This window comes from Microtus ochrogaster, chromosome 18, assembly GCF_000317375.1.
Source record: "Microtus ochrogaster isolate Prairie Vole_2 chromosome 18, MicOch1.0, whole genome shotgun sequence".
NCBI classification, from domain to species: Eukaryota; Metazoa; Chordata; class Mammalia; order Rodentia; family Cricetidae; genus Microtus; species Microtus ochrogaster.
This window is the reverse complement of record NC_022020.1, coordinates 25,601,817-25,609,510: the sequence shown is the minus strand read 5'-3', so window position 1 is coordinate 25,609,510 and position 7,694 is coordinate 25,601,817. Positions and strand designations below refer to the sequence as shown.

The 7,694-nt window shown below is 36.2% G+C and overlaps 1 protein-coding gene across 8 annotated transcripts in view; it reads right to left on the bottom strand.

Annotated features, from left to right (window-relative positions):
• The window catches only part of LOC101983064 (protocadherin alpha-C2), a 213,685-nt gene that overhangs the window by 71,428 nt on the left and 134,563 nt on the right, over positions 1–7,694 (bottom strand). The window lies entirely within an intron of this gene.

Here is a 7,694-nt window from a genome sequence, read left to right as displayed (position 1 = left end):
CTAGAGGAAATATAAAATGAGAGGCGAGAGAGGCTGTCTAGTTAGTTTGTGGTTGTCCAACCTTGGTAGAGGTAAGACTCTTTAGTGGCTTGACTGCTTTGCTTCTCTGGTTTTCAGGTTGAACCCCAATTTCTGTCTCTGGGTTTTTATTATTTGTTCTACAGCAGAGGCAGGTGGATCTTTGTGAATTCGAGGCTAGCCTGGTCTACATAGTGAGTTCCAGGACAGCCACGGCTATGTAGAGAGATCTTGTATGTATATATAAAAAAATAAGGAACACAGAAAGATGGGTAGTAAAGGTGGGACCTGGGACGAATTGGAGGAGAGGGAATATTACCAAAATACATTATAGAAAATTCTCAAAGAACTGATAAAAACGAGGCAATAGAAAGACAACAAATGCTGCAGAGATGTGAAGGAAAAAGAACCAGTGTCCGCTGTGGGCGGCAGTGTAAACTGTACAAGCACTATGGGATCTGATGCAGTGGTTTCTCAAAAAGCTAAAAGTAGAAGTACCATACAATCGAGCTGTCCCACTTCTGGGAAAACACTCAGAAGAGCTCCTGCCCATCCACGCTCATCACTGTTCGTTCACAATAGCTAGGAAATGAATCAGCTGATGAATAGATAATGGAAATGTAGAACATACACACAGTAGAACTTTGTTCAGCTATACAGGGAAATGAGATTATGAAAATTTCAGGAAAATGGATGGAATTAGAAAATATTATACTAAGTGAGGTAATGCAGGCCCGGAAACACAAATGCTTATCTTTCCTCTTACATGTAAATTCTGGTGTTGAATCTTTAAGTTTATGTGCTTAATTTAAAAAAAAAATTGTAGAGTTTGGAAAACTTAAAAGGGCCCATGAGAGTTAGAGGGGAAAGGTCTTAGGGAGAGAGGGGGTGCAGTACCTGAGGTTTAAGGTCTAAACCGGGATGGGGTGGAGGTAAAATGAGATGGTGGTGGTGGTGGTGGTGGTGGTGGTGAGACTGGTTAACCAAATCAAAGGATGTTTGAAAAGTCCCCATAGAAACCCACTGCTTTGTAAGCTAATATAAAGATATTTTTTAATTAAGTTGTTTTAAAGCCACATAGTCTATGGCATTTTGTTGTAGCAACCCAAATGGATCAAGACAAACTCTTTCAAAGAGTTAAAAAGAAAGTCACCTGTCTCAACTTATTTTATTAGGCCAGTATGACATTGATAGAAAACTCTGACAGAGCATTATAAGAATGGAGAGCAACAATCAATTTCTATAAACATAGATTTAAAACTTTTTAAGAAAAATAGTAAAAAAAAACTAAAGTCGATGATATATAGGAGGATAATGTATCACAACCAGCCTGAATTTACCCTAAGTTTGGTTTGAATTTCAAAGCAATATTGAATTAGTATGTCAATAGTAAATCAATCTGAGTTGTTATATAAATACATAAATAAAATGATAAAAACCATATAACCTCAATTTACAACAGAAAAATATGTGACTCAGTTAAGATCCATTAATGATTTTTAAAATTCTTGGTAAACTAAAAAAAACACAAAATCTCCTTTATCTGGTAAAGGGCCTTTGAAAAAAATCAGACAACACATTTCATAATAAATATTAATTTTTTCTCTGAGATTAGGAATAAGGTAAAACTACCCATTATCATCATTTCTATTCAGAATGATGATAGATTTCATTATTAATACCTTAAAGCAAAATATATGTTTAGAAAGTAAAAAAATAAAACAAGTTAGTATTACTTGGAGATCGTATGATAGTATGTGTAGAAAACTCTAAATAGGGGCTGCAGAGATGACCCAGTGGTTAGGACTAACTGCTCTTTCAGAGGACATGGGTTTGACTCCCAGCATCCACATGATGGCTTACCACCATCTGTAACTCTAGTGCTTACCACCATCTGTAACTCTAGTTCCAGGTAATTCAAATACTGTGGGCTCCAGGCACATACATCATAAGACATATATACAAGCAGAACACCCATCCACCGAAAATTATTTTAAATAAAAGTTAAAAATTTATTTTAAAAATAAAAATCTGAAATAATGAAACTTTAGGCTAAATTTGACAAACTAAAGTTGGCAAAGATGTTAGTACAAAATAATGTGAAAATCAGTTTTATTTCCATATACCTATAAAGAAGAATTATAAAATAAAAAAATTTAGCGACCGTGTGAGTAGCTCAACAATGTCAGTTATGTAATAAAACTTGTGCAATAGTTCTTCATGCACACTTATGCAAACACAGACAAATACTGAGAAAATAAGGGAAATAATCAAAAGAATTTGCTTTGTGAATAAACTGAATTCCTCACTGTTGCTGTTAAATCCAATATCTTTATAGATTAAAAGTCATGAATAAAATATTGTCAGTATGAGCCTAATTGTCTATAGGTTCATGTAGTACCAATTAAACTCAAAGCAAGGCATTTTTGGTAGAAATGCATTAAGCCTATTCTATAGTTTATATAAGAAAAGAGAAAGGCCAAAATACCTAAATTAATCTTGAAGTGGGAGAACTTATACAACTCCACACCAACACAAATTTAAACCGACTGTATTTAACACAGGATAAGACCGGCACAAGAATAGACAAGAAGAAAAATTAAACATAGCAGTGTCTGGAAATAGAACCAACGTTTATGGACACTTGGCTTATAACAATGTAACCACTAAAAAGTGCATAGTAAAAGGGGGACTCTTTTGAATTACACCAATTATATAGTGTTGAGACTATATAAAATCCAACTGAGTTGACATTGGAAAAATGGATATTGACCCCCTCATTATGCCTTACTCTAAAAACAGCACTGGATAATTTAAGATCTAAATGTTCAAGTTAAGACAGGAAAGCTTCTGGAACTTACCACCTAAATGTAGCCATTTAGATTTAAGCTTTATTAAAAATTTTCCACATTGAGCAAAATAAGTTAAGTAAATGAAAGAATGTGCTTTGTGAAAGAACTGAATTCCTCACTATTGCTGATAAACCCACATTCGTATAAAGTTAATAAATACCTTAATAAAATAGTGGCAGTAGAAGTCCATAGATTCAATGTAATGCCAATTATATCAACTTAATCCTATTATTTGGCCAATCAAATTTCAAGTATGTATGCTCAGTAACTATACATCTGATAAAAAGCAGATAGAAAAAAAGTCAACATATCTGAAAGTTCTGATGAATAGGAATAGTCTTGCAGGTGAGAAAGAGTCATAGTAGCTTCATAACTTTGAAGCAAGCTAATTTGCTTTTAAATAACAGAAGGGAAGCTGTCAAAAGGGCTCAGTCTACATAAAATGCTCACTGTATAAGCATGAGGACCTGAGTTGAGATCCCGGAACCTATAGAAAATTAAGGCACAGTAGCGGCAGCACCCATGACAACAACCCTGTGACCATTACAAGAAAACGGGCGCCTCGTCAACTGCTGGGCTTCAGGTTTAGTGAAAGACTCTGTCTCCAAAACCTAAGTGGAGCACAGCAGAAGAAGACATCCAACTGCAACCTCTGACCTCCATATGTACACATGCACATACAATACATACATATACACACAGAGACACTAATGATTAAAATGATAGAAGAACTAGCAAGTAGAAAGGAGAGAGAGATCTATTCATCAAAAGCCAGGAGGTCATCAAGATAATTCAGTGATGTGCTGCCTAGTTTTATGTCAACTTAACACAAGCTAGAGTCATTGGAGAGGAAGGAGCCTCAACTGAGAAAATGTCTCTATTAGATGGAGCTGGAGGCAAGCCTGTAGGTCATTTTATCAGTGACTGATAGGGGAGGACCCAGTTCATTGTGGGTGGTGACATATTCTTTGAGAACACAGGATGAGCAAAACTTGGGTAGTAAGCCAGTAAGCAACACTCCTCCATGGTTTCTGCATCAGCTCCTGCCTCCAGGTTCCTGCTGTGCTTAAGTTCTTGTCCTGACTTCTTTCAGTGTTGAACAGTGATGTGGAAGCGTAAGTCAAATAAACACTTTCTTCCTCAAGTTGCTTTTAGCCATGGTGTTTCATCATAGCAACGCTAACCCTAACTAAGACAAGTGGGCAAAGGTACTTGCTACCATGCCTGAGTACCTTAGTTCAGCCCTCAAAGCCCAGATGATGGAAAGAGAACCAACTCCTGCAAATTGTTCTCTGATTTCCCCACACATGCTGTGGTGCAGGCACACTCCCATCAATCAATCAACGTAAATAAATGTTTTGAATAAAAGAGGAAGGAATTAAAAAGCAATGGATATTTCTATATACTACTCTGGAATAATGTTGAGTTTATATTTAAAGGTGGAAAAATTAAGTGAAGAATGCACACTATATGGAAAGGATATTGTACTACTTTAAATACATCTTGTCCATAAATTTATTTTAGAGATATGTAAATATTTTATATAAATAGAAAATAGAATGTAAAAAGCAGTCCCTGAAATTGAAAGCAACTTGAAATAAATGAGTCTGATTTTTATACATAATGGATAGCTTAGCTATCACTGAAAACATACTTTAAACTTGAAAAAAAAAGAAAAAAAAAGATGTCAGGTGTAACTTTTTTTTGATCCAGTCTATTTGGTGTTCTGTAGGCTTCTTGTAATTTCATAGGGATATCCTTTTTTAGGTTGGAAAGTTTTCTTCTGTGATTTTGTTAAATATATTTTCTGTGTGTTTAATGAAGTTCTTCTCCTTTTTCTAACCCTATTAGTCTTAGGTTTGGTCTTTTCATGGTGTCCCAAATTTTCTGTATTTTTTGTATTAAGAGTTTGTTGGATTTAATGTTTTCTTTGACCAATAAATCAATGTCCTCCATAAAAAACAAAACAAAAAAAAATCAAAGACATTTTGAAACAGTAAAAACTAGTAACTTCCCTGAGTGCGACTATTGTTATCTGATCTTAAAAGTAGCAAGAATAAAAAATGATTGACAATTATAGTGTCCATATCATTAGTGCAGTAATAACATTATTTTCTAAGTCCATTGTTTGAATGGTGTATGGTAATAAATGATTAACCTTGTTGATGTAACTGAAATTTAAAATTTTAGGTTTAGGATAAATATAAGATTGATGAAGTTAAATAAAAACCTCAGAATGATTAACTTGAGTTAGAGAGATTAATATGAACTTGTATGTTTCATCTTTTTAAATATTAATGTTTAACTGTTTTGTTCTTGTTTTGCTTTGTTTGAGACAGAATGTCTCTACATAGCCTTGGAAGTTGTTTTGTAGTCTAGGCTGGCCTCAAACTCACAGAAATCTCTCTGCCTCCCAAGTGTTTGGGTTAAAGATGTACACCACCAAGCCTGGCTAAAATTTAAATCTCTCAACTCAGTAATTAACAATGCCTTTAAAAGCTGACAATTACAATAAACACATACGCTTTCTGGATTATATTTTTAAACATCATGTACTAAAAAGAATTGAAGGAATATTAGAGAATGACTAATTACAGGTTTAGAAAATGTAACAGCATGGCTTATGAAACTGACACTACAATTACTTCAAAACGAAAGGTTTAAAAGGAGCTATATATATGTATGGACTCAGTATCCCACCTAAACAGAATCCCACTGAACAAAACCCAAATAGAACATTAAAAACTAATAATTATGCTGGGTGGTGGCTGTGTATGCCTTTAATCCCCGTTGCCAGGGAAGCAAGGGCAGGCAAATCTCTTAGCTCAAGGCCAGCCTAGTCTACAGATCGAGATCCAGGACAGCCAACTGATGTGGGACCTTCTTCTGTATATTTGTTGTTTTCATTGGTAATGAATAAAGCTCTTTTGGTCAATGACTTAGCAGAGTGAAACCAGGGGGAAATCTGAACAGAGAGAGAGTAAGCACAGTTAAGAAGACTTCATGTAGCTGCCCAAAGAGAAGGATGCTGAAACTTTACCAATAGGCCATAGCCTCATGGTGATACACAGATTAATAGACTTGGGTTAATTCAAGATATAAGAGCTAGCTAGTAATATACCTAAGTCATTGACCAAACAGTGTTGTAATTAATATAGGTTCTCTGTGATTATTAGGGTCTGAGTGGGCGGGAAACAAACCAGTAGTCCGCTTTTACCAAATGACGCTCAATGTAGGGCAACATACATCCACATAAGGCCTCAGAAAACTTTTTTTTAAAAAGGGCTTCTGGGGGAGGGGGAGAAGGGTGGGAGGAGGGGGAGGGAAATGGGAGGCTGGGAGGAGGCGGAAACTTTTTTTTTCCTTTTCTCAACAAAAAAAAGCAAAAAAAAAGGGCTTCTATGAGGGTCCTCATTGTTGCCTAAGTTCCTTCATGGATCTAATCTACGTGGGAAGTAGAAGAAGACAAGATCTCCTGGGTAAATTGGGAGCATGGGGACCATGGGAGAGGGTTGAAGGGGAGGGGAGAGACAGGGAGGGGAACAGAGAAAAATGTAGAGCTCAATAAAATCAATCAATAAAGTGCAAAAAGGGACTTCTAGACCCACAAATATGAGGGTCAATGGGAGCTTCTTAGTAGCCTTATTTTGTTTCAGATAGGCTCTGCTTTGGGGTCACAAACAGAGGTGCAGCTCCTTTAAGAAATAGTTTCCTGATTTTTACTGGCATGTGAACAGCCCTGGCTCTTTTGCATACCCCAGTGAATGAAATTACCAATAATCATAAATTTAAATTACACATTAGAGCTAAGATGGTTCAGTCAGTAAAGTTCCTGCCATGCGAGCACAGGGGATTGAGTGCAGATCCCCAGTTCCCATATTAAAAAGTGTATTTGGCAGCACATGCCTGTTACCCTAGCACTGGAGAGCAACGACAGGCAGATCTTGGGGATTTGCTGGTCATTCCAGATAAATCAATGAGTGTCAAGATCAGTGAGAGACTATATCTTAAAAATAAAGGTGGAGAGTAATCAAGAAAAGATACCCAACCTTGACCGTGGACCTCCATGCTCATATACCCACCCACACATGAACACATACCATGCACATACACACTGACCCTCACACAGTCACAGTAAATGACTTCAGTACTCTGCTCTTCTCAATAGACAGGTCACCCAGACAAAAACTCAACAGAGAAATGTTTGGATTAAATAATGTCATAAATCAAAAGAACTTAGTAGACTTCTACAGAAAATCCCAACTCATGAAAGAATATAATTTTCTTCTCAGCAGCTTCTGGAACTTCCTCCAGAACTGATCAAACACTAGGACAAAAAGCAACAGATGAGAGAAATTTGAAATAATATTCTGCATCCTATTTGGACACCATGGATTATAGGTTGGCTGTCAATAACAGCAGAAAGTTTATATAAACCCACAGAAATCAAGAAGGAAATTGATAGGCTTTTTAGAATCGAAAACGAAAACAGAACATACCCAAACCCATGGGAGACAATGAAGGTGGTTCTAAGAGGTAAGTTCATTGTACTAAATATCTACATCAAAAACCTAGAGAGATCACATAATTAGGAACTTAACAGAACACCTGAAAGCTCTAGAATAACAAGAAGAAATAAAAACCAAAAAGAGTAGATGGCAAGAAAGAATCAAACTTGGGGCTGAAATCAATGAAATGGAAAAAAGAATTTAATAAGAACGACAAATCCTGAGTTCCTTGCTCATGCTCCCCCTCCTTCTGCTCCTGATTTGGACCTTGAGATTCCTGTCCAGTGCTCCAATGTGGGTCTCTGTCTCCTTTCAT